The sequence below is a fragment of the Mesoplodon densirostris genome, chromosome 10 (assembly GCF_025265405.1).
Source record: "Mesoplodon densirostris isolate mMesDen1 chromosome 10, mMesDen1 primary haplotype, whole genome shotgun sequence".
Lineage (NCBI taxonomy): Eukaryota > Metazoa > Chordata > Mammalia > Artiodactyla > Ziphiidae > Mesoplodon > Mesoplodon densirostris.
Window position 1 is genome coordinate 100,735,999 of NC_082670.1, and position 27,253 is coordinate 100,763,251.

Consider the following 27,253-nt stretch of genomic DNA (forward strand, 5'->3'; position numbering starts at 1 on the left):
CAGGGGACACAGGTTCGTGCCCCGGTCCGGGAGGATCCCACGTGCCGCGGAGTGGCTGGGCCCGTGAGCCATGGCCGCTGGGCCTGCACGTCCGGAGCCTGTGCTCCGCAGCGGGAGAGGCCACAACAGTGAGAGGCCCGCGTACTGAAAAAAAAAAAAAAAAAAGTGAAGTCTGTGTCCTGATCCTGATGCTTACTTCCTGACTCTCCATAAGTCCCAGCCGGGAGCTTATCTGTGTCTCTGTTTCCTCAACGTGTTTGAAGTGATATTAACAGTACATGTCTTTTCTACCCTCAGAAGGTTGTTGGCATATATTTAAAAAGTAAGTGTGCATAAGAGTGTCTTACAAATCTTAAAAAGTACACACATGTCCTTGTGAATGAAATGCTGAAGAACTAGACATTATGCTTCTCTCTAACTCACTACTCTCAACACAGCCTTTGCAAAATGAGACAAAGCTCACCTTTCCCACCGAGTCAATGCCTGGTATTGCCTGGGAGACTCTCATTGTCTCTTTTTGGAAAACCCACCTGGAAAAGATATTCCACCTTAGAAGACAGGAATAAGAATTGTCAAATAGTCATGATTTTAAAAGACAAGTTAGTCCTATCTCTATGTAAAGGTTTAAAAAATTCTGATCTCTTTAGAATAACAAAGTGAATTTTTTCCCTGAGCTCTGAATCTGCTTTTATTTCCAAAAGGTTTTAGAAAGGCCTTGGAAACTTCTCTCTTTCTGATAAACCATTCACTTTGTAGAAGCATAACTTATTTTACAGGTGGCTTAATGCCAATACTTTTGTCATTTAGAAGCTGGGGAAAGCAAAATGTGTGAATTTTCCATGTCTTTTCATTATTTTCATATGTTAGCATAATTATGTAAGTAGCGAGAGTACCCTAAGTTAATTGATAGAAAGCAAATGTATATATATGTATGTGTGTGTGTATGTGTGAGTCTGTGATAGACTTTGAGTACAGAATTTTAAAAATACTATTTAATTTTCCCTTCCCCAAAATAATAAAAGTACACACCACAACTGAAGACAGAATATTTTAATGCTGTCTTTGCCAACACTGTGAACAAATGAGATTATCTCAGTTCTGTATAATACATAGGATTTGAGATTGCTTTAAAGTCTCATTCAGAATTGAAAAATAACACGTCTTTTGTGGCCACATTCTTTTATATGCAGGCTACTAATACCACTGCCCTTACTCTCCCTAAAAATACCCAAAATGAAATGTTCTCTTTTCTCGCAGAAATCTGGTAACATGTTTCTGCTACTCAAGTTGAAAGTTTGCATCTGAGAAATGTTGAGGGGTGTGCGTGTGTGTTTGTACTCTGTGCTGGTGTTCTTTCATTAGAAACACAAGGGAACCAACCGACAGCTTTATAGATGGTGTTGGATATACCAGTATTAAATTCTGCTGCATCACTAAATTTTAGGGTATTTGTGTCACGGCAGGCATCCATCTCTGGTATGTGATTCAGGCATCCCTGTAACCAGCTAAATGGAATGATTTCTAGTAACTTATGTGATGATCACATCATTTACTTTTTTGCATCCTGAGGAAATGGTTTCCTTTCTTTAGGCAAGCTGGTATACCTCTAAGGTCATTTGTCTGCTTAACTGTTGCTGAAATTGCAAAGAAAGGGAAAAATAAACAAAAAGACAAAATCCCTTTCTCAACACAAGGGAGCTCATTTGAAGGAGAAATGAAGGATTATGATGTCCAGATTGAGAAAGGAAGTGAAGAGGTTCTACAGAACTTCAAATGGGCCACCAGTGAGACTGCTGATGGGATTCTGGCCAATTATGGTTTGGTCCCGTGGAGTATTGACCTAAGTGTGGGCTGACTGACGTAATTCCCACTCAGCTGGCAGAGTATGGGGTTCTGATTGTTTCCCTATGGCTTTCTGGCTGTCCTCTTCAGCCTTGTTACCTGCAGTTGATTTTTCCATTTGGGTCCAGGTTCTTACTACAGACTTTTAAAATGGAAATGATAATCCAAACCTAAAATTTGAAGAAAAGAAATTAGAAATCAGCAAGGCCATTATACTTTTTATTTCATTTAAAAGACATTACAATAAAAATACAGAAAACTGTGAGAAAAACAATTGCTCATAGTCCTTTGTTCATGTCTTATTGAGGGGTTTCTTCTATATACACACGTATATGCTGATTGCAAAAGTAATATGTGCACATTATGAAATTTTAAAATTTTCTATAGGAAAGTATAAGGTAAAAATATGACAGAAAATTATATTTAACATTTAAAATAACTTAAAATTCCTAAGTTAGAGATAACCATTGTTCACATATACATATATATGTACACATGTATAATACACACTCTCTTTTAAAAAGAAACCCTACATTTTGTAATTTTGTGATTTTCTTTTATCACTTACAATACTCCACCAATATCCTTATTATCCAAGGTTCGTATTTCTTTTAAAATTGTGATTTTAGTACACTACAGTATTATACCTATTATATGGCTTTATCAAAATATATTTAGCCAAACCCTGTTGCTGAACTCAAGGTTATATCTTTTTTTTTTTTTTTTTGCTGTACGCGGGCCTCTCACTGTTGTGGCCTCTCCCGTTGCGGAGCACAGGCTCCGGACGCGCAGGCTCAGCGGCCATGGCTCACGGGCCCAGCCGCTCCGCGGCATATGGGATCCTCCCAGACCGGGGCACGAACCCGTATCCCCTGCATCGGCAGGCGGACTCTCAACCACTGCGCCACCAGGGAGGCCCTCAAGGTTATATCTTATTATGAGCATGTGGTGACTAGGATGTGACTGATTTTGTAGCAGTCAATCTGATAGCTAAGCTTTCAAAAATCCCAGATTATTTCCCTAAAATAAATTCCTAGAAATTCAATCATTGATTAAAAAGCATGTATGTATTTAAATATTTGATATATTTTATTTGATGTAAATTTTCACATTCCTACAGAAATCTCTTCCTGACTTACAGTCTAAACAGCACAGGTAACACCAGGTTACTGAGTGTTACCTGTGCTGCTTAGATTTTTCAGCATTGAAAAATATTTTTCAGCATTGAAAATGTCCTAGGTAACACAAGAAATTGCCTCAATTAACATTATTTACATTTCTACTGAAATTAAAAACATTTCTTATGTTATTTTTTCACATCTTGACTTTATCATAGTGCTAAATTGAATGTATTTTTGCATATGCCTTTTGGTACATGTATGAATTGGTCTATATGATTGAAATTGTTGGATGTGTATTTATATTTAAAAGACATTGTTTTCACCACTGGAATAGGATGTTATGGTAAATTATATGGTAATTCATTACAGTTGGAGGCATCAGTATGAATTCATATTTACTTTATTATAGCCACGGATGGTTACATATAGAAATATTTATAGATATTTTTATACACGTGGATTAGAGTACACACATATTTTCTTGCTCTGTTAGTGTCAGCTGAGAGGACCTAGAAGCAGTTACACCTCAGTAGCATCAACACACCTGGCATCCACATCTTAGTTTCCGTACCATTCTCGAATAAATAGAGCCAGGACTCCTTGAGTAAAATATTTTATGATTGGGGCAGAAAATATACAAAATGAGTGTGGAATATTTTATAGTTCCAGAAAGTAAAAAAGTGCTAAAAAATAAAGGCCACAATGGTGGGAGTATGTAAATGAGATACAGGAAACAATGAAAAGAGTTCTCAATGGACAAAGCTATAAACATCTCATCAACAAAATGAATAAAGTAGTAGCAAATTATAACCTAAAGTATAGAATAAGTATCCATGAGTCCATACTGATGTAAATAAATGACTAAATAAATAAATGGAAGTGCATAGAAAAGTCTCCCATGCTGAAGAATTCCAAATGCAGTAATTTCTGTAACTACTTCATCTTTAAAGAATTAGAGCATCACTTTCCATTCCCTAAGTATGGACGGTGCTAAGTGACTTTCTTTTATTTATTTATTTATTTATTTATAACATCTTTATTGGAGTATAATTGCTTTACAATGCTGTGTTAGTTTCTGCTTTATAACAAAGTGAATCAGTTATATATATACATACACCCCATATTTCCTCCATCTTGCACCTCTCTCCCACCTTCCATATATCACCCCTCTAGGTGGTCACAAAGCACCGAGCTGATCTCCCTGTGCTATGAGGCTGCTGCCCACTAGCTATCTATTTTACATTTGGTAGTGTATATATGTCCATGCCACTCTCTCACTTCATCCCAGCTTACCCTTCCCACTGCCCATATCCTCATGTCCGTTCTCTACGTCTTTATTCCAATCCTTCCCCTACGTTCTTCAAAAGAATTTTTTTTTTTTAGATTCCATATATGTGTGTCAGCATATGGTGTTTGTTTTTCTCCTTCTGACTTACTTCACTCTGTATGACAGACTCTAGGTCCATCCACCTCACTACAAATAACTCAATTTCATTTCTTTTTATGGCTGAGTAATATTCCATTGTATATATGTGCCACATCTTCTTTATCCATTCATCTGTCGATGGACACTTAGGTTGCTTCCATGTCCTGGCTATTGTAAATAGTGCTGCGATGAACACTGTGGTACATGACTCTTTTTGAATTATGGTTTTCTCAGGGTATATGCCCAGTAGTGGGATTGCTGGGTCGTATGGTAGTTCCATTTTAGTTTTTTAAGGAACCTCCATACTGTTCTCCATAGTGGCTGTATCAACTTACATTCCCATCAACACTGCAAGAGGGTTCCCTTTTCTCCACAACCTTTCCAGCATTTGTGGTTTGTAGATTTTTTGATGATGACCATTCTGAATGGTGTGAGGTAATACCTCATTGAAGTTTTGATGTGCATTTCCCTAATGATTAGTGATGTTGGGCATCCTTTCATGTGTTTGTTGGTAATCTGTCTATCTTCTTTGGAGAAATGTCTATTTAGGTCTTCTGCCCATTTTTGGATGGGGTTGTTTGTTTTTTTGATATTGAGCTGCTTGTAAATTTTGGGGATTAATCCTTTGTCAGTTACTTCGTTTGCAGATATTTTCACCCATTCTGAGCGTTCTCTTTTCATCTTGTTTATGGCTTCCTTGGCTGTGCAAAAGCTTTTAAGTTTCATTAGGTCCAATTTTTTAATTTTTGTTTTTATTTCCATTTCTCTGGGAGGTGGGTAAAAAAGGATCTTGCTGTGATTTATGTCATAGAGTGTTCTGCCTATGTTTTCCTCTAAGAGTTTAATAGTGTCTGGCCTTACATTTAGTTACTTAATCCATTTTGAGTTTATTTTTGTGTATGGTGTTAGGGAGTGTTCTAATTTCATTCTTTGATATGTAGCTGTCCAGTTTTCCCAGCACCATTTATTGAACAGGTGATCTTTTCTCTCTTGTATATTCTTGCCTCCTTTATCAAAAATAAGCTGACCATATGTTCATGGGTTTATCTCTGGGCTTTTTATCCTGTTCCATTAATGTATATTTCTGTTTTTGTGCCAGTACCATACTGTCTTGATTACAGAAACTTTGTAGTATAGTCTGAAGTCCAGGAGCCTGATTCCTCCAGCTCTGTTTTTCTTTCTCAGGATTGCTTTGGCTATTCGGAGTCTTTTGTGTTTCCATACAAATTGTGAAATTTTTTGTTCTAGTTCTGTGAAAAATGCCAGTGGCAATTTGATAGGGATTGCATTGAATCTGTAGATTGCTTTGGGTAGTAGAGTCATTTGCACAATGTTGATTCTTCCAATCCAAGAACATGGTATATCTCTCCATCTGTTGGTATCATCTTTAATTTCTTTCAACAGTGTCTTATAGTTTTCTGCATATAGTTCTTTTGTCTCCTTAGGTAGGTTTATTCTTAGGTATTTTATTCTTTTTGTTGCAGTGGTAAATGGAGTGTTTCCTTAATTTCTCTTTCAGATTTTTCACCATTAGTGTACAGGAATGCAAGAGATTTCTGTGCATTAATTTTGTATCCTGCTACTTTACCAAATTCATTAATTAGCTCTTGTAGTTTTCTGGTAGCATCTTTAGGATTATCTATGTACAGTATCATGTCTTCTGCAAACAGTGACAGGTTTACTTCATCTTTTCCGATGTGGATTACTTTTATTTCTATTTCTTCTTTGATTGCTTGGTAGAACTTCCAAAACTATGTTGAATAATAGTGGTGAGAGTGGACAACCTTGTCTTGTTCCTGATCTTAGTGGAAATGATTTCAGTTTTTCAGCAGTGAGAATGATGTTGGCTGTGGGTTTGTCATATATGGCCTTTATTATATTGAGATTAAGTTCCCTCAATGCCTACTTTCTGGAGGGTTTTTATCATAAATGGCTATTGAATTTTGTCAAAAGTTTTTTTCTGTATCAACTGAGATGATCATGTGGTTCTTCTCCTTCAATTTGTTAATATGGTGTATCACATTGATTGATTTTCGTATATTTTTTTGGCTTTGATGACAATTGTTACAGATCTATGTAGTTTTATTTTATATTTTTTTACATCTTTATTGGAGTATAAATGCTTTACAATGGTGTGTTAGTTTCTGCTTTATAACAAAGTGAATCAGTTATACATATACATAGGGTCCCATATCTCTTCCCTCTTGCATCTCCCTCCTTCCCACCCTCCCTATCCCACCCCTCTAAGTGGTCACAAAGCACTGACCTGATCTCCCTGTGCTATGCGACTGCTTCCCACTAGCTATCTATTTTACGTTTGGTAGTGTATGTATGTCCATGCCACTCTCTCGATTTGCATATATTGAAGAATCCTTGCATTCCTGGGATAAACCCCACTTGATCATGGTGTATGATCCTTTAATGTGCTGTTGGATTCTGTTTGCTAGTATTTTGTTGAGGATTTTTGCATCTGTGTTCATCAGTGATATTGGCCTGTAGTTTTCTTTTTTTGTGACTACTTTGGTTTTGGTATCAGGGTGATGGTGGCCTTGTAGAATGAGTTTGGGAGCGTTCCCCCCTCTGCTATATTTTGGAAACGTTTGAGAAGGGTAGGTGTTAGCTCTTCTCTAAATCTTTGATAGAATTCACCTGTGAAGCCATCTGGTCCTGGGCTTTTGTTTGTTGGAAGACTTGTAATCACAGTTTCAATTTCAGTGCTTGTGATTGGTCTGTTTATATTTTCTGTTTCTTCCGGGTTCAGCTTCGGAAGGTTGTGCTTTCTAAGGATTTGTCCATTTCTTCCAGGTTGTCCATTTTATTGGCATATAGTTGCTTGTAGTAATCTCTCATGATCCTTTGTATTTCTGCAGTGTCAATTGTTACTTCTCCTTTTTCATTTCTATTGATTTTTCTCCCTTTTTCTCTTGATGAGTCTGGCTAATGGTTAATCAGTTTTGTTTATCTTCTCAAAGAACCAGCTTTTAGTTTTTTTGATCTTTGCTATTGTTTCCTTCATTTCTTATCTCATCTTTATGATTTCTTTCCTTATCCTAACCTTGGGGTTTTTTTGTTCTTCTTTCCCTATTTTCTTTAAGTGTAAGTTTAGGGTGTTTATTTGAGATGTTTCTTGCTTCTTGAGGTAAGATTGTCTTGCTATAAACTTCCCTCTTAGATCTGCTTTTGCTGCATCCCATAGGTTTTGGGTTGTAATGTTTTCATTGTCATTTGTTTCTAGGTATTTTTTGATTTCCTCTCTGATTTCTTCAGTGATCTTTTGGTTATTTAGCTGTGTATTGTTTAGCCTTCATGTGTTTGTATTTTTTACATATTTTTCCAGTAATTGATATCTAGTCTCATAGTGGTGTGGTCAGAAAAGATACTTGATATGATTTCAGTTTTCTTAAGTTTACCAAGGTTTGATTTGTGACCCAGGATATGATCTATCCTGGAGAATGTTCCATGAGCACTTAAGAAGAAAGTGTATTCTGTTGTTTTTGAATGTAATGTCCTATTAATATCAATTAAGTCCATCTTGTTTAATGTGTCATTTAAAGCTAGTGTTTCCTTATTTATTTTCATTTTGGATGATCTGTCCATTGGTGAAAGTGGGGTGTTGAAGTCCCCTACTATGATTGTGTTACTGTTGATTTTCCCTCTTATGGCTGGTTGTTAGCATTTGCCTTATGTATTGAGGTGCTCCTGTGCTGGGTGCATAAAATTTACAGTTGTTGTATCTTCTTCTTGGATTGATCCCTGATCATTATGTAGTGTCCGTCTTTGTGTCTTGTAACAGTCTTTATTTTAAAGTCTATTTTGTCTAATATGAATATTGCTACTCGAGCTTTGTTTTGATATCCATTTGCATGGAATATCTTTTTCCATCGACTCATTTTCAGTCTGTATGTGTCTCTAGGTCTGAGGTGGGTCTCTTGTAGACAGCATATATATGGTCTTGTTTTTGTATCCCTTCAGCCAGTCTGTGTCTTTTGGTTGGAGCATTTAATCCATTTACATTTAAGGTAATTATCGATATTTATGTTCGTATTACCATTTCCTTAATTGTTTTGAGTTTGTTATTGTAGGTCTTTTCCTTCTCTTGTGTTTCCTGCCCAGAGAGTGCCTTTAGCATTTATTGTAATGCTGTTTTGGTGGTGCTGAGTTCTCTTAGGTTTTGCTGGTCTGTGAAGGTTTTAATTTCTCCACTGAATCTGAATGAGATCCTTACTGGGTAGAGTAATCTTGGTTGTAGGTTTTTCCTTTTCATAACTTTAAATATGTCCTGCCACTCCCTTCTGGCTTGCAGAGTTTTTGCTGAAAGATCAGCTGTTAACCTATGGGGATTCCGTTGTATGTTATTTGTTGTTTTTCCCTTGCTGCTTTTAATATTTTTTCTTTGTATTTAATTTTTGATACTTTGGTTAATATGTGTCTTGGTGTGTTTCTCCTTGGATTTATCCTTTTGGGGACTCTGCATGTCCTGGACTGGATTGACTATTTCCTTTCCCATATTAGGGAAGTTTTCAAATATAATCTCTTCAAATACATTCTCAGTCCCTTTTTCTCTTCTTCTGGGACCCCTATAATTTGAATGTTGGTGCGTTTAATGTTGTCCCAGAGGTCTCTGAGATGGTCCTCAGTTCTTTTCTTTCTTTTTTCTTTATTCTGCTCTGTGGTAGTTATTTCTACTATTTTATCTTCCAGGTCACTTATCTGTTCTTCTGCATCAGTTATTCTGCTATTGCTCCCTTCTAGAGAATTTTTTATTTCATCTACTGTGTTGTTCATCATTGTTTGTTTGCTCCTTAGTTTGTCTAAATCCTTGTTAAATGTTTCTTGTATTTTCTCCACTCTATTTCCAAGATTTTGGATCATCTTTACTATCATTACTCTGAATTCTTTTTCAGGTAGACTGCCTATTTCCTCTTCGTTTGTTTGGTCTGGTGGGTTTTACCTTGCTCCTTCATCTGCTGTGTGTTTCTATGCCTTCTCATTTTGCTTAACTTACTGTATTTGGGGTCTCCTTTTTGCAGGCTGCAGGTTTGTTGTTCCCGTTGTGACTGCCCCCAGTGGGTGAGGTTGTGTCATTGGGTTGTGTAACCTTCCTGGTGGAGGGGACTGGGCCTGTGTTCTGGTGGATGAGGCTGGATTTTGTCTTTCTGGTTGGCAGAGCCACGTCCAGTGGTATGTTTTTGGGTGCCTGTAACCTTATTATGATTTTAGGTAGCCTCTCTGCTAATGGGTGGGACTGTGTTCCTGTCTTGCTAGCTGTTTGGCATAGTGCATCCAGCACTGTAGCTTGCTGGTCGTTGAGTGGAGCTGGGTCTTAACATTGAGATGGCGATCTCTGGGAGAGCTTTCACTGTTTGATATTACATGGAGCTGGGAGGTCTCTGGTGGACCAATGTCCTGAACTCACCTCTCCTACCTCAGAGGCACAGGCCTGACACCTGGCTGAGCACCAAGACCCTGTCAGCCATGTGGCTCAGAAGAAAAGGGAGAGAAAAAGAAAGAAAGGACTGAAGGAAGGAAGGAAATAAAGGAAGAAGGAAATAGGGAAGAAGGAAAGAATAAATAAAATAAAATAGTTATTAAAGTAAAATAAATACTAAAAATTAAAAAGTAATAAGAAAAGAAAGAAAGAAGAGAGCAACCAAACCAAAAAACAAATCCACCAGTGATAACAAGAGCTAAAAACTATACTAAAAAAATGGAAATAAAAAATAAAAAAATAAAGAAAACAGACGGATGGAACCCTAGGACAAATGGTAAAAGCAGAGCTATGTGACTTTCTTTTAAAAAGCACAGTATGGAAAGGGAAAAAAAAAAAGAGCAACTTTATAGTGGAGAAACCTGACCAACTATTTCAGTAAAGTGATCGAGATGAAAAGCAGTAGTAAGTTGTGTTGATGATATATTCCCTTGATACGGTATCATGAGAATGGCACTTTTCCTATACAATCTTCCTTCCAAAAATGCATACCCAGACTAATCATGAGAAAAACAACAGACAAATCCCAATTGAGAGACAGTCTACAAAACACTTGACCAGTACTCTTCAACATTGCCAAAGTCATCAAAAGCCAGGAAAGTTTAAGAAAATGCTATAACCAGCAGGAGCCTAAGGAGGCCTGATGACTAATTAAAATTGGTACCTGGATACATCTGGAACAGAAAAAGGACTTGAGGCAAAAAAAGAGGAAATCTTTGTAATGTATGGACTTTAGTTAATAATAATGCATCAGTACTGGTTGGTTGATTGTGATAAATGTACCATACTAATGGAAGATATTAATAACAGGGGAAACCAGGTGTGAGGTCTTGGCAAACATTTTCACAATTTTCCTGTAAGTCAAAAAACTGCTCTAAAATAAAGTTTCTTCAAAAAAAAGAACAAGAGACGCATTGCCCAGTTACCCTCCATTGAGTTTATATGCATCTTAACTCCCAGCAGCAATATAAAAGATGTTTCCTTTACAAAATATTTATCAGACATTCTGCATTTTGCTACTCTGATAGGGCAAAGATAGAACCTCTCCATATTTTCATCTTTATTTTTCTTCTAATGAGTAGAGTATCTGTTCAGATGTTTAAAAAATCTTTGTTTTTCTGTCAGTGCTCAATCCATTTCCTTTGCTTATTTTTCTGTTGGGTTCTTTGATTTGTAGGAACTGTGCATCAACTAGTTTTCCACTGTGTCTTTTGATTTTATTGTTTCTTGATATGTGGAAATATTTACCCTTTATTTAGTTGGCATAGCCAATCTCTTCTTACATGGATTCTGTATTTTATATCATAAGTGCTTCTCACTCTGTGGTTACTTAAACAACCTTCCACATTTTCATGTAATATTTTTATACTTTCTTTGCACTTATTTTCACATATTGTCTCTAATAATATAATTATAAATTTTAGTTCTTTCTAATATTTTTGTTTACATGTTTCCTTCCTTCCATTTTCCTTTATCTATGTTGCTATCTAATTTGAGTTTTCTCTTTTCTTATTTCTCTTGAATGATTTGGAGGAAACATACCCTATTTTTAAATTTCTTAATAATTATCTTTCAGTTAAAAAATATTTCTTGAAGTTATATTTATGAATCATCACCAACAACATGAAGATATGTCTGAATACCTCCTTTGACAGGTGTGGTAGGCAGAATTTCAAGCTGTCCTCCCACCCCCCAAGATTTCTGTCCCCTGATTATTCAATCATACAATAATCGAGGTAGTGCTGTGAAGAGATTTTGCAGATGTCATGAGATCATATTAAGATAGGGAGATAGTCTAAGGTTATAGAAAGGTCCCATGTAATCACATGAGCCCTTAAATATGCCCTAGAAGTGGAAGAGGAAGGCAGAAGAGTTAGTCAGAGAGAGATGTTTGGAAGAAGAAGAGAGATGGGGCAGAAAGGAAGATCAGAGAGATCTGAAGGATGAGAAGGACTCAACCCTCCAAAACAGTCTTTGAAGATGGAGAAAGGGTCCATGAGCTAAGAAATGTGGGCAGCTCCAGAAGCTGAGACTGACCCCCAGCCGACACCAGCAAAAAATAAGACCTCAGTCCTACAGCCACTGAAAACTGAATTCTGCCAACAGCCTTAAAGAGCTTGAAGCAGATTCATCCCCAGAGCCTCCAGAAAGGAATGCCAACCCTGCTGACACCTTGGTTTCAGCCTTGTGAGACTCAAACCAGAGAAACTAGCCGAGCCCATCAGCCTCCTGACCTACAGAATTGTAAGATAATAAAGAGGTATTGTTTTACAACACTAAACTTGTGGTGGTTTGTTTTGACAGTGATAGGAAACTAATACAGCAGGCAATGAAATTAGCTCAATCTCAGTCTCCTTTTACACACCATTACATCCTAGATTTGTTGGTGTGATCTTGTTATTTGCCTTACACTTCACAAGTGTTAATTAGAATTCATTTTATTTTAAAATTACTTCTGGGTTCATTGCCAGTTTTTCAGTAATTTTATCCAGTTTTCTTAGCAATGAATATGTACGAATATTTATCTCTTGCCATTAACATAAATGACAGCATATCTAGACAGTGAATTTTGAAGTCAGACAATTTCTTTCTCATAATTTTATTCACATTATTAAACTAATGTTGGAGAGGAAACAACATATTTTTCCCTTCTGCCTATGCTATATTTCTATTTAGATATTTGTTCTTGAAATTTGTATGTTGACTGTATTGCACACGTGACTTTTTGCTATTAATATTTCAAATTAATTGGTATTGGGCTTCCCTGGTGGCGTGGTGGTTGGGAGTCCGCCTGCCGATGCAGGGGACGCAGGTTCGTGCCCCGGTCCGGGAGGATCCCATGTGCCACAGAGCGGCTGGGCCCGTGAGCCATGGCCGCTGAGCCTGCACGTCTGGAGCCTGTGCTCTGCAACGGGGGAGGCCACAACAGTGAGAGGCCTGCGTACCGCAAAAAAAAAAAATTAATTTGTATTAATTTGCATCTGTACTCAGAAAATTTTTGGATATTACACATTAAGAATTATGTGGCTTTCTTTTATTCTAGTCTTTGAGGATTGCTAATCATCTCAATTTTTGTTTTGTTCTGATATTCATCCTATAATTTCATAACTGTTATTTTATGGATCCTTGTCTTTTTTCCTACTGAGAACTGGAAAAATTCTTAAGCTTCCATCTCCACTACCATATTATTTATTTTCTTCACTGCTTCTGGGGCTACTTTTAGTTCTGTAATGTATCAGCAGATTTTGTCTACTGATTCATCTCTCATTTCATGTTCCATCTTATATCTAATTTTATTGCAATCACAAGGTATATTCTCTGTAATATTCTTTTTCCCCCTAAAGAATTGTTTTTTCAAAAATAAACTGTTCTTCTCCCTCTTGAGTTATATATAGTCATCCTTTTTTACAGAAACTTTTCATGGTTTAGATATTTTTGGTTTATTCTTCTTTACATGGGGAAGTCTATTCTGGTCTGATCTTCTCTACAAACATGGCAAGAAAAGTTCCTTTGCCCATATCATTGCCACAAGGATACTCTTGAAATTTTCTTGTTGAACTTTAATATGAAGAGCCTGGTGATAGAAACATGTATGGCCAATGTCGGGATTTTCCAGCTGGAAGACTGTTAAGAGGAAGCTGCTGCTGCAGGTGGCTGTGCAAAGGAATTTGATCTCTTCATGGTTTTCTCTTTATGTTGGTAAAGCTGCTCTGTTATCTAATTTTTACAGATTTTTTTCACCTGGTCTTCATTTATTTTATAGAATATGGCTATTCATGATCTCTTTCCTGCTGCTTTTATTTTTGGCTCAGGGATTATTTACTGTCTTTCTCTTTGATATCTTTCCTGCCTTGGATCATCCTAGAGCAACTACATTCAAAAGCTGTTGTTCAAGAATAGGAAATAGTTACAAGGTAGTGGTCCTTGTAGATTGCATGGCTAATCCTGTTGTCCAGTGTTTTTGTTTTTGTTTTCCTATTTAAGAAGTATAAGAGAAGGAGAGAGCATACTGGAGGGTGTTCACTAAGCAAATTATATTTTTTTAAATTAGTTCTCCAAACCACTGATGCTAGCAAAATATCTCAAAGTTTGGGGATACGTTTTCAGTACCAAAATTATGAGGAACTTTTCTCTCTGTAAATTTCCTTAATCATGTTTATAAACTTTTGACAGTATGGTATATGGTAGATTTGTATTTGATGCAGCTTGTGTAGCATGGGGGTGAGGGGAGAGTCATAGAGACGGTTGGGTGCATATACCTAAGTCACCATTTATTCCCAAATATCAAACATTTTATACATCCCATATTCAGTCATTTTGCTTATTCTTATGTGCCCTTCTGTTGTGCTTTGAATATTACAATTGTGTACTAAATTTTCATGTTTTCTTTAGTTTTGATAATTATAATTTTATAGCTATTTAATATAATATTCAGATAGTTTGTGCACCATAATATATATATACTACTTTGTTGCTGAGTCACATTGTGGTTTACTCTCTTTGCTTTCATAGAAAATACCAGAATTAATATTTTCATTTTAATGTTACTTTTGGCTTTTTTATTCACATATATTTTAAGAAACACTCTGATTAATGTATTATAGGGTAATTTTACTATCAAATTTTTCATTCAGACTTTTCAAATTGCTTTTCTAAATATTTATACTAGTTTACAACATTTTGATCAATATGTAACTACAGTTTCTACTCAAACTTAGCAGCATTTGGTGTAATTTCTTTTGTATGTTAAATGAATCAATTAACTAGAAATGGACATGTCCAAATTGCCAAGGTGATTATTTTCTTAGAATACTATGAGCTTGCTTATAGATTAAACATACGTAGAATGGTCTTAAAAATTAATATGTATATTTATCTCATTTATATGATAGTGATGTCCCATAAACTATTTTAGGAGAGGTTCTGAATTTTTGAAACTCAAACACTAGTTTACAAATGTTACCTGGAAAATCAACTTCATCTGATAATCCACCTGTAATAACTATTTACATGGGTCTCTGTGAGAATAACAAAATCAGTGGTGAGCAGTTTAGGGAGTTTATATTGCCCGAAGATCTTCATGGCCTTTTTTTTGAAATGAAGAGTGTCAGTACCTTCTATTGGTAAGGTAGTATTCTCAATTATGGCTTCAAAAAAAATAACATTCACTTACTTAGTTAAATATTTGCTGTGTACCTATGTCAGGTTCTAAGACTCATCCAACATATAAAAGAACACGAATTTCAGAACAGAATGTATATTAGTTTTCTGTTTTTGTGTCACAAATTACCATACATTTAGCAACACCCATTTATTATCTCACAGACACTACAAGTTACAAATCAGGGCAAAGTTACGTGTCCACATTCATGGTGTCAACACAGGCTGGAGTCTCATCTGAGGCTTGACTGGGGAAGGATCCAATTCCAAGCTCATTGAAGTTGATAGCAGAATTCATTTCCTTGTTGCTTTGTGACTGAGTGCCCTGGCTTTTCACTGGCTGTCAGCTAGAGGCCACCATAGGCCCTAGAGGCCTCCCACAGTTCCCTACCATGTTGACCTCTCCCTGGTTATTGCTTCTTCAAGGCCAGCTGAAGAGTCTTTCTTATTCCAGTTTACTAAGATGGAGTCCTAGAAAATATAATCATGGAGTGATATCCCCTTAACTATGCCCTATTCTATTGATTAAAAGGATCTGCCTGCCCTCAAGGGGAGGGGGTTATACAAGGCTTCAGATCATCAGGTCACCTTAGGGTGTATCCAAAACAGAAGGTAATTCAGAAAAGTTTGAATTTTCTCTTTGAAATTATATAAAACAAGAGCTTCCTGCCCGGTTCTTCATTATGTTCAACTCATTCCCTCATTTATCTACTTTATTTTTGTGAAAGTCCTCATGCTGTGATACACTCTATAGTCTGTACTTGGGGAATTTGCATGATAATAAAACTCTATTTTAAGGGTTTTTATTATTTCATCACAAACATTAGTTTCATGATCAAACCATACAAAGCCTAAGAGTAGCATTGCTCTAATTTGTTTCCATAAATAAATTTCACCTGTTGTCAAGGATATTCAGAGGGCACCCTCAAGGGCATTCTGATTTAACTAAGACTTGCTGGAAGTTAAGGAATTATCTAACAATGATTAGAAGAAAATAGATTCCAACTGTAGTATTTGGTTGTAATTTTTATTTAAATTATTTTAATATTAATTAAGGTGTCTCTTGCAATATTCAGCCTGTTTAACTGTAGAAGTCTTATTTAGTCATATATTAATCATTTTCTATACTAGATACAGTAATTTCTTTTTGGATTACTTTTTACCATTTGTAATTTTACCACTTACACTAATCCATGGGAAATCACAAGAATTCAGTTCACATTGAACAAATGTTCATAATTCAGGCATTTGGAATTAAAGGGCAATCATTTATTCTAGAATAATTAGGCAACTCTGTATAACACGGTTGTTAGAGTTCTAGAAGATAATGGAGTAGCTGTTGCCTCTGCAGTGCCTACCCTACAGTGTTTGACATCATTTTTTTTTTCATTTATTCACTGTGTTGTCCCAGAGAAGGTAGGGTCATTGAGTTCACAGAGACCTAGGATTTTGTCTGGTGCCCACCTCTTTCAGTACAACTTTGAATAAAATACTGTTCTCTCCTTTGAAATCCTCATCTATATAAAGGGAATAATAATAGTACCTTCTTCTTGTGGATATTACTACTCTTAAAATGAAATGGCAAAATAAAATGCTTACCACTGCAAAAACACAAAGTAAGAACTCAACAAATGGGAGCTATTTTTTAAGTTACAGTTATTCCTGAAAGGTATAAAAGAGCAGCCTCACTGCCATGCATTGGTGAGCATCAGAACCAAATTGTGAGAGAAATTTTCACTCCTGTCATACCGGATAAGACTCTTTTGGTTGTAAGTGACAAATACAACTCATAAAATACTACTCATAAAATAGGCAATATAATTTCTTAAATAATATGAAAATCCAAGGTGATTCCTTGCTTTAGGGATCATTGGACCCCTGGGCTCAAACACTTTGTCAGAATTAGATCTCTTCCTTTGTCTTGTTCAGTGTGTACTTCACAATGAATAATCTTCACTCAGTCACTCCTTTTACAGAGTGACCAGAAAGGTATTCCTTTCTAATTTGTTGCTAAAAAAAATGCCTGTGTTTAGCTCTGATGTTACAAATTTATGTCATGTTCCCATCACTGAGCTTGTAACTGTGATGTGGGGAGTTTAGTGTTAGGAATGTGTCACCCCAGGTCTTGTTGGTGAGGCCAATCCAAACTGAAACACACGAACCAAGAATAGGTGAGGAGAAGTGCTGATAACCTAAGGGGGGAAGGGTCAGTGTTGGATGTTATATCAATAAATAACAGAGTAGATATTCAGTACAGCTATATTTAAGGTAAATGCCCAGGTATGTATAAGTTATAGTTTTTTTGGCAGTAGGAGATAGATATTGATTCTAGTTAACACTAACAAAAAACAAATTTATTAGTGGGGAAACAGGATTTAGGAATTTCAGGACACAACGTCTTCAGGGATCCAATCTTGAGCCCTTGTTTAAGGAACCGTTGAGAATTTCCTCCAAATCTTGCATTGTTTGAAAGAGAAAGTAAATTCTTGGGCAAGGGTGAATGATTCACCTAGGTTGGGTCATGTTTCCATCCTTTGCACAGGAGCGGAGGGCATTGTGAGGCCACCACATATAGCACTCCAACTAAGAATGTGTCCAGTGGGAGAGGGGTGGTTTTCCAAATCAAAATCTAAGGGGCTGTTCCCAGAAGAAGTGGAAGTGGACATTTCACAGGCAAGAATAACAGCAGGCTCCATAGCCATGTTCTCTGTTCTCATGAGTCCCACAAGTGGCTCAAGGAGTTTAGAATCAAGTGTTCTGGGTTTTGACCATGGCTCTGCTACCAAGTATGTGATACTACTTAATATTTCCATTTCTTGGCTTTCTCAGTGTGGATAATATTGACATCTATGATTTTGGTGTCTAGAATGGGAAAGGATAATAGCTTTGATAATGACGAGATGAAGATGTGGTCGACCCCCTATTGATTGGGGTGGGGTATTAATAGTTTTCTTTAAAAATTTGACAAATGTTGGCATAGTAGTGAATGTGTATTTTTACCCAAAAGGAAAGAAAGTCAGGATCTTCTTTTAAGCCTTCATAGCATCATTCAGTGGAAAGATTCATAGGATGAGAGTAAGTAGATTGAGTACTTTCCCTTATTTCCATTGTGATCAACTATATGACTCCTTAGAAAAGGTCCCTTAATCTTCCTGGCCTCAATTATCAATCTGAGGGATGGTGTAGGGGAATGCATTGTGTTGTGTTTACCTTCTAGTGTTAAAATTAGTGACAATAAAACAGACAAAAGAGAGAGACAAATGGTTACTCTGTAGAAATATTTTTACCATAGGTAACTTTTTGAGCATTTACTATCTAAGAGGCATTGATTTAAACATGTACATGTATTAATTCATTTAATCTTCACAATGACCCTATGAGGTAGACTCATTATTATTTCCTGGTTATAACTGAGGAAATGAGACACAGAGAATTAAGAAACTTGTCCAGCAGGGCTTCCCTGGTGGCACAGTGGTTGAGAGTCCGCCTGCCGATGCAGGGGACATGGGTTCGTGCCCTGGTCCAGGAAGATCCCACATGCCGCGGAGCGGCTGGGCCCGTGAGCCATGGCCGCTGAGCCTGCGTGTCTGGAGCCTGTGCTCCACAACGGGAGAGGCCACAACAGTGAGAGGCCCACGTACCGCAAAAAAAAAAAAAAAAAAAAAAAAAAAAAAGAAAGAAACTTGTCCAGCTTCTTACACGCAGAAGTGGCAGAGCTAGGGTTCAAACCCAAGCACTCTATGAGTATTCCGTAAACTGTCACTCATCTACATATAAAGGTGTTGGTCATTGATCCACTATCCTGGCTAGTATACTCAATGGGAGTTTGAAAAATGTTGAGGTGGTTTGAATATAGTTTATAAAAAGAAATTGAAGAACGGGTGGATTTTAATGGGAAATACTCTCTGGAGAAGAAAAAGAGCAGCGGGAGAAAGAAAGAAAACAAATGAGTTTCTTCCCTTCCCCCACTAGGCTTACCCTAGACACAAATTTTTTTTCTGGTTGACAGTTGTTTAATGCTTCCTTATGTTTGTAGACTTTGTGGATCAGCAGTTTCCCATCTTCCACTTGAACCCTTATGTAGGAAAGAAATTACCTACTCAAATTGATTAAATTAATAGTGACCTCAATATAGGTTCACACATTTAAGAACAGAAACAAACACTATGTTATACCCAACACTTGTAAAGAATTAAAAAGTAATATAAAAAAGGCACCATGGAGATGCTTGTCGTTTCAAAGTAATATGTATCTTAAGAGTAGGCAAGATCATGTGCTGGGTTTTCACATCCCCTATCAAGGGTCACCAGGTTGCTCTTTTGTAGAAGTTACTTGAATCATTGTCATCTGATTACATATATGCCAGAGCTGCTCCTTAGTGTTCAACTCAGAGCAAAGGTTCATTTTTCACTAGGAGGCATTTGGTGTAACTTTGATTCTTCTCTTGTAAACATCCAAGATTCCTCTGAAGTCAATGAGAGCAGTGTAGAAGGTAAGGAGAAACTCGGCCACAGATGGTAAGTTGGATATGGGCCAGTGGCTTGAAGGAGCTTTCAAAGAGATTTTGTTTGCATAAGAGCATTTTTTTCTGAACAGCATTTGTGAATAGACAACAGTCTGAAAAAGCTTCAAGTATGATGTGTTAGGAAATTTTGGCAGACAGCATTAGGCATGCCTCAGGGAGAAAATAATGGAGTGAAACAGGGTTCTGCCTGTGGGAGCAATTCTGGGAAGCAGCTATTGCTTAAGACCCTTTCTGTGCATGTACGAATCTTGTGGTGGGCAGATGGTGACACAGGTCATTACCACCTCAACCAGACAGCAAGAAACAGCATTTACACCCACCCATCCACTCCCTCATTCCCAGTAGCATTGAAAAGCTGCCCAGCCAATAGGGTTAAACCTGGAGCTATTACAAATTGTGTGTGTTTTATGGGGAGGGAAGTGGGAAGACAGCTAGAGGAAAAGAGGAGGGTTCTGGGTAGTAATACTGCAGGAAAAAACATCTAGATATCCCTCCTCCTTTGGAAGGTTCTAGGAGTGAGAGTTGGGCACTGAATTAAGCATTGGGCAGGTGGGTTAGTGATTCTTGGATTTGAGTCAGTTTCCTTGTTGTATACATACTCCATCCAAAGAACACATGCCCTGCAAAGATTATTCCAATAAACTCAACACCCATTCGAAAGGTGTCTGATAACACAATATCAGCACTTAAATGTTTCTTTAGAATTTCATCAAATTGGCCATATGAGCATATGAACAGATGGCATTCTAAAATATTTTCCTCTGAAGTCATTTTTTTTAAATTGGGAGTATATATTTTTTTCCTTCTGGAACACTTTCTATATTGTCTAAGTTCCAAGGCGAACCAGTGAAAAATCTTTGCTGGGATGTTCCTGGGCAGTGATGTGACAGATCTGTAGAGGCAAATCACCATAACAACAACTACAACAACAATCATCGTAATGGGTGGCATTTATTGAACACTTACTATGTGGGAGGCACTGACCTGAGGACTTTCCATGCACTGATTTATTTAATCCTACAACGTCTCTGTGAGATAGATATGATCATCTGTTTACAGATGGGAAAACTAAGGCATTTAGTATTTGAGGAATTGCCCAAGGTTCCCCAGTTAGGAAGAGGCGGATTTGGATCTACCCAAGCAGCCCAGTTCTAAATCTGCCCCCTTAATGCTGCCCTCTAGTGGGGCAGTGCCTCAGTTCACCATTTATCAGGTCCCAGTTTATACCGGGCACTGTACTAGATGCCCATGATACAGAGCAATCCCAAGCCCTTGTGAGCCACTGGGTGAGAGAGATGTGAACGAAGAACTATAACGCTGCACTGAGCAGAAATGTATCAAGGATAATCAAGTTGGACAGAGAAATAAGTGATTGAGGAAGCAGGAAAGGAAAGACTCAATGCATGTGGTAACATTTGAGATGCCTTTTGACACACAAGTCAGAGTTTCAAGAAATGATGTTACAGAGGGGAGAAATAGCACATGTGCACAGTACAGAGACATGAAAAAGCGCTCTCCTGTATATGGGAAGAGTCTCTTCCAACATTTTTTCTCACTCAGATCTTGTAAAAAAAGTCAAATTCTCAGTATTGGCTTTGGATTGAATCAAAATATACATTAATTTTTCATAAAACGTAGGGCACCTTTTCAAAGTCAGGCTGAGCTTTTGTTTCTGAGTTTATTAACGCTTTGTGTAAATTCGAAGAGTTTCTTTAAGACAAGTTGTAGGTTCACAGCAAAATCGAGAAGATATGTTTTCCCATCTACCCCCTGCCACCACTCATGTGTAGCCTCCCCGATTATCAACATCCTCCACCAGAGTGGTACGTTTGTTGCAACTAATGAACCTACCCTGACACGTTATAACCACCGAAAGTCCATAGTTTGCATAACGATTCACTCTAATATTGTACAATCTATGAGTTCAGACAAATGTATACTGACGTATATTCATCATTACAGACTGAGCTTTTTATCGTAGGAGTTGAGGCAGAGGTATGACAAAAAGTAGGAAGACAGAATCTGAGCATTTATCTTCCCTAACACCCACTATAGACTTCTTCTGAACCAGACCAGGTGAGAACAATCTAGATGGAAGTGGGGGGAAATGGACTAAAGTATCAGAGGATAGGAGGAGAAGTGTAAAAGGGAAAGAGGTTTCTCAGAGTCAGTTTGTTTGGCAGGGTTGTAAGTCAGTCAACATCCCTTTGAATGCCTTGTAATTCCCGAGAGATGGATGCGGGGCTCTTTTACAGTATGTGATGAAAAGCTAATATCTGGGGGCATTTACCATGTGCCAAGCACTGTGTTGAGTGTTTTGTAAGTTATAATTCAGTCTATCCACTCAACTACATGATTGCAGTAGCTACTTTTATTAGCAACATTTTGCAGATGAAGGTTATATAACTACTAAGAAGCAGAATTATGATTTTAACTCAAGGCCTGATGGACTCAATTCTGGTTGCTTAGGATGAACTTTCAGGCCTTTCGACTTAAACCCTATCAGGATCTCTTCTAGGTGACTCCTTTCTGTGAATCTTCAGATGAGAGTGAAATCTGGATATTTATGGATACTTATGAGTACCCTAATGGGATTGCTCAGTAAATTAAGAGCCTGTCTGAATACAGATTCCTTCTTATTTGCATGACTATAGTGAGAGTAATGTTAAAATAATTGTGTTAAATAAATTTAAAGCTGTTACCAAGTTTGTGTTCAGGCCTTTTTTTTTTTCCTTCAGAATCTGATAATATGTTCTTGAAATAGAGACTAGAATATATATGTCCTAGTTTAGAATTCTGGAAAACTTTGTAATTGAAGTTAGAGAATTACATTTTGAATAGAGAAAGCCCACTTTATTTAATCTGCTTATTGCAGCTTTTCAAGATAAGATTTGTCAGAATGCTAAAAAGTCTTCTGACCACTGGCAAGTTCTTCTCAATGGGCACTTTGATTAATTATGATTCTTCCACTGATTAAACATCAGTGACTAATCCTCTAATATAGGGGGAAGGAACCACTGCTGTAATTTCTGGAAAATGTGTGGTTAAGGATTCATAGAAGAATATAAAGTTATGATTATGATATCAGATCGTACCAGCTCTTGTAAGTGATGTTTCTTAAAGCCTTCCACCTTATTCTGTGCAGGGAGAATAAAAATCTGTAACAGGAACTTTGAAAGACGCTATGTTCTTTTGGTAGTTGTACCAACTGCAAGCAATAGAGCAATGGGCACTTAATGAATATCCACTACATGGAAGACATTGTCCTGGAGGAAAGACAAGGCTCAAGTGACTAGAACTGCTCTATTTCATTTTCACAAAGATCATGACTTTTCAGCATGTCAGAACCTTCCTTTTACAAAATGACTCCAGACTGCAGTGAGTAAACTCAGTGACTGGGTTTCCATGGAGCCTGTAGGCTGGAGGGAGGCCATTAAATCCATCCCCGCCCCAGCTGTTATTTAATACCTTCTAATCATCCACATTCCTTTTGAGAGGCTACCTCGTCTTTTCTTGAATACTTCCCACAATGAGCAATTTATCGTATCCTAAAGCAGCTCATGGCATTTTTAAGGACTTCGGAACATGTTAGGTTTTCTTCCTGCAATTTCTACCCATGAGTCCTACTTTTAGTTGCCCCATACTTTAATGTCTTCAACACAATTTTCAGTGTTTAAAGTACAAAACTTTATAATAGCCAAAGAAAAGGAATCCTGAAGCAAGTGGCAATGGGGTTTAGGAAAATGAAAATTTGTGTCATGTTTAGGCAGAAATAATGCTTCAATAAAGTTCTGAAAAATAAGATAACTTTGAGAAATGAAAACCAAATTTGACCTCTTAATTTGCATTCTGAGATTCATTAGAAAAAGTATACCTGCTTCTTTAGTAATAATAATTACCTTCAATCAACTATACTCCAATATAAAATAAAAATGTAAAAAAAATTACCTTCAACTGGGGAAAGGAGGGTAGTGATCAAAGTCAATTCCAGCTGCATGGTTTGGGTCCCCGTCTCTACCACATACCAGCAGCACCCCTCCTGGTGAGCTAGTTACCTCTCTGGGCCTAGTTTCGTAACCAGTAACAAGAGTACCCATATCATAGGATCCTTGTATGGTTGTGATAACGTTCCTAAAGTACTTAGCATTGAGCCTAGTTCATAAGAACACACTCCATAAAATCTCTGCTCAACAAATGTCCATTAATGACACATGTATCAAGTATCTAAGGGTGATTCTTTACATGACATGGTGTGATAACGTTTCTCTGGGGAAAGAAAAGTTCTATTTTCCACATATTTTTTTCTGGCAACACCAAAAGAGAATCATTTTTCTACGTTTTGAGGAAATGTTCATTAGTTTACAAAACACTATTTGGTTGCAAAATAATTACTGAGGGATCATTTGTTAGTATAGTTTGTCAAGATAAGGAAAAAATTTGTGACATCTTTCCAGCATATACTCTCCATTAGAGATGATGTTTTGCTTTACTCCTTAATATTCCTGAAAGGAGCCAGGTCAAAGATTCTTTCATTAAACTCATTAAAGTTTATTTTTTCTTTGACCCATCTTAGGACTGGCCTCTGCAGTACGACATTCATCTTTCTTTTTATTGCCTGCAATGAGACTGAACTCTTCATAATATTTATTTATGTCCCCCCAACCCCGCTCTAGATCCATGTTGATACCTAATTAGTATCTAAGCACCTCCCTTATTAGAGTTTCTAGTCTTGAAGTTAGAAAGGCAGGTTTTAAAGCTTTTCGCCTTAAACCTACGTTACCTTGCTCGTTACTACTAATCAACCTGAAAATAAACAGCAGGAGAGGCCAGTGATTTCCTTCCTTTCTAGTTAGATGTGGATGTCCTGGCTATTTGTATATAGTCCTTCATGCTCGGTGCCTCTGCAATTTTCTGCTCCTGTAAATAGCATTTTTCAGCTCTTAATACGTAAGCCAAGTCACTCATTGTATTTGGTGCAGCATTCTCTGTGCATGGGCGTGTACAGTCTTTTGCTTCTTAAGCTTCTCTGAAGAGATGTTTATCCTAGTAACTTGGCCACCACGTATACAGATGGCAGCACTGACTAGCACTCCTGTGCTGCCCATGATGCTTAGATATTGACCAGGCTTTGTCTCCAGTCCTCAAGGACTGTGATGCAGAGTTCTACCCACAGCCATAGACATTTGACCTCAGCCACCAAGCAGATCCTTCACAGCCAGTGGCAGCACATTCCTCATTTTTCTTCTCTATTTAAAGTGTCACAGGAAAGATGCAAATGCATTCAGCTCACAACGGAAACATAGCCTATTTTTGAACTGCCTACATGGATAATATTCATAATTTCGCAACTAGATGAGAAGAATATAACATGCATATAATTTGTTCCTCACCCTGAATTAAGTATATGTGGAGCTCAGAATTTCTTTGAAAGAAAAAACACAGCCTGTTTAGAAAATGTTTGATTGAATTACATTGCATAAATTAGATCGGTACAGCAAAGGTACCAAGATTTACTTACTGCCTAAGAATGCGCCACACAATGCTCTAGATCTTTGAAATACTTTGTCTCATTTTATCTTTGCCACGAATGTGGATGAATATTACTGTTTCTCCTTTTTCAAAAGAAGGGGCTGTGCTAGATTGATTGTAGTCTTAGTTTTTCACGCCTTCCTATGTCCATGCTCCAGGCAATGTGACTTGATAGCAACTCTTACCAAGAGAGAGAATTTTTCCCACTGCTTGAATATGGGCTGCCCTGATGACTTGCTTTGACCATTAGAATATGTTGGAAATAGACAATATGCTAGTTTCCAATCTAGCTATCAAGAGGCCTTGCCTCCTTTTGCTTTCTGTCTTGGAACTCTGCCCAGATGCCTTACCAACAAGCTTAGGTTGGCCTTGTAGATGATAAGAGATCCAGGGCTCAGTTACTACACTTGCCACAGCCAAGAGCCAGCTGACCACCAGACAGATGAGTGACACTTTTCCTAGAACATTGAGCCCCAGCCTCTGACCCAGCTGACTGCAGACCCACAATCCAGCCCTGAAAGGTCAGCCATGCCTGACCCAGATTGGCAAAAACACTCCCAGATTCCTGAGCAACAATACATGCATACTGTTTCAAACCACTGTGCTTTGGGGCAGTTTGTTACACAGCAACAGCTGTCTGATACAGGGAGCTCTCTGCCTCTTATTTCTTCTTCCTTCTTCAGTGACCCAGGGCACTGATGCTGTTAATTTAAAAAAGGAAGAAATTAAGTGCTTCTTCATGTACAAGCCTGTGAGGACCAAAGTTAACTCATTTGGTCCTCGATGAATTTCAGAGGATAGTATCTTATCTCCATTCACAGATGAGGAAACTGGAGCTCAGAGGAGGCTCCTTGTCCCAGTCACTAGGTCATTAAGTGGCGGCACCAGAATTTGAGCAGAAGCCTGAAGCCCCTTTCCTTTCCCTTTTGACATTTCTCTTGTGCCCCATCCCTTTCTGATGTTGATGTTTAGCAGTTGTCTTAAGAAACCCTCAACTTTGGGCTTCCCTGGTGGCACAGTGGTTGACAGTCCGCCTGCCGATTTCAGGGGACGCAGGTTCGTGCCCCGGTCCAGGAGCATCCCACATGCCACGGAGCGGCTGGGCCCGTGAGCCATGGCCGCTGAGCCTGCGCGTCTGGAGCCTGTGCTCCGCAATGGGAGAGGCCACAACAGTGAGAGGCCCGCGTACTGCAAAAAAATAAAAAATGAAAAAAAAGAAACCCTCAGCTTTAAGCAGTCCTTTCTGGGAATACTACAGAATGTCTGGTAGATAATTACTCTTTTTTCTATCCTTTTCATTTTGGCGCTACTCCAGGTAGTAGGAAAAAACCCATAAAACCCCATTTCTTCCCTTCAAAATCCAACCCCACAGCATTAAGGGATATATTGCACACACCATAGGATTGGATCAAGATGATGTCAATCACAGTGCTCTTCACATTGTGTGGAAAGTTGCTTCTTCTTGATGCCGTAGTTTGCTCCTTGGTAAATATGAGGAATCCTACCTTATAGAGTGATTGTGAGTATGAAATGAATTACTTTCATCAGGCATGTAGCACAGTATCCAGAATATAATAGGCTCTAAATAAAAGAAGTTTTCTCCTCTCACTGTTCCTTCTCCTTCCTGTCCAAATTCAAGCCAAACAGTGATCTGAACAGGAGTCTCTGTGGGCAGACTTTATCTCAAAGGACCACACAGCTTCTGTAACAACTACTGCTGTCTGTTGTTGTAATGCAAACACAGCCATGGTCTGTATCTGAATGAATGGATATGGCTGTTCCAATAAAACTTTATTTACAGAATCAGGCAAATTGTCTGTGGGCCATAGTTTGCCAAACCCCTGATCTGGAGTCTGTTACTGACTTTCTTTTGTCAGTTCTGCCTTTATTTTGGCTTCTTGCTGCTTTGGCTTGATTTCCAGATTTTGTGGAGTTCAACTGAGGCTGAACCTTCCTGAGATATAACCTTCTGTTTCTACTTGGGGAGACCCCCTTCCTAGCACTTGCAGTTTCTACAGACATCCTCCTAAATGTCCATAACTCATCACCACCATCTCTTAAGAACAGAATTTCAGGCCCTGGGCACTGTGGTTAGAGGGAAACATTTTGATCTGGAACATTTTCCTGAAGACTCTGAAAAGATACTGTTCATTTAACAGGTT

The 27,253-nt window shown here is 37.8% G+C and overlaps 1 protein-coding gene across 1 annotated transcript in view; it reads left to right on the top strand.

Moving 5' to 3' along the window:
• Positions 1–27,253, top strand: part of GRM7 (glutamate metabotropic receptor 7) — a 776,446-nt gene that overhangs the window by 319,289 nt on the left and 429,904 nt on the right. The window lies entirely within an intron of this gene.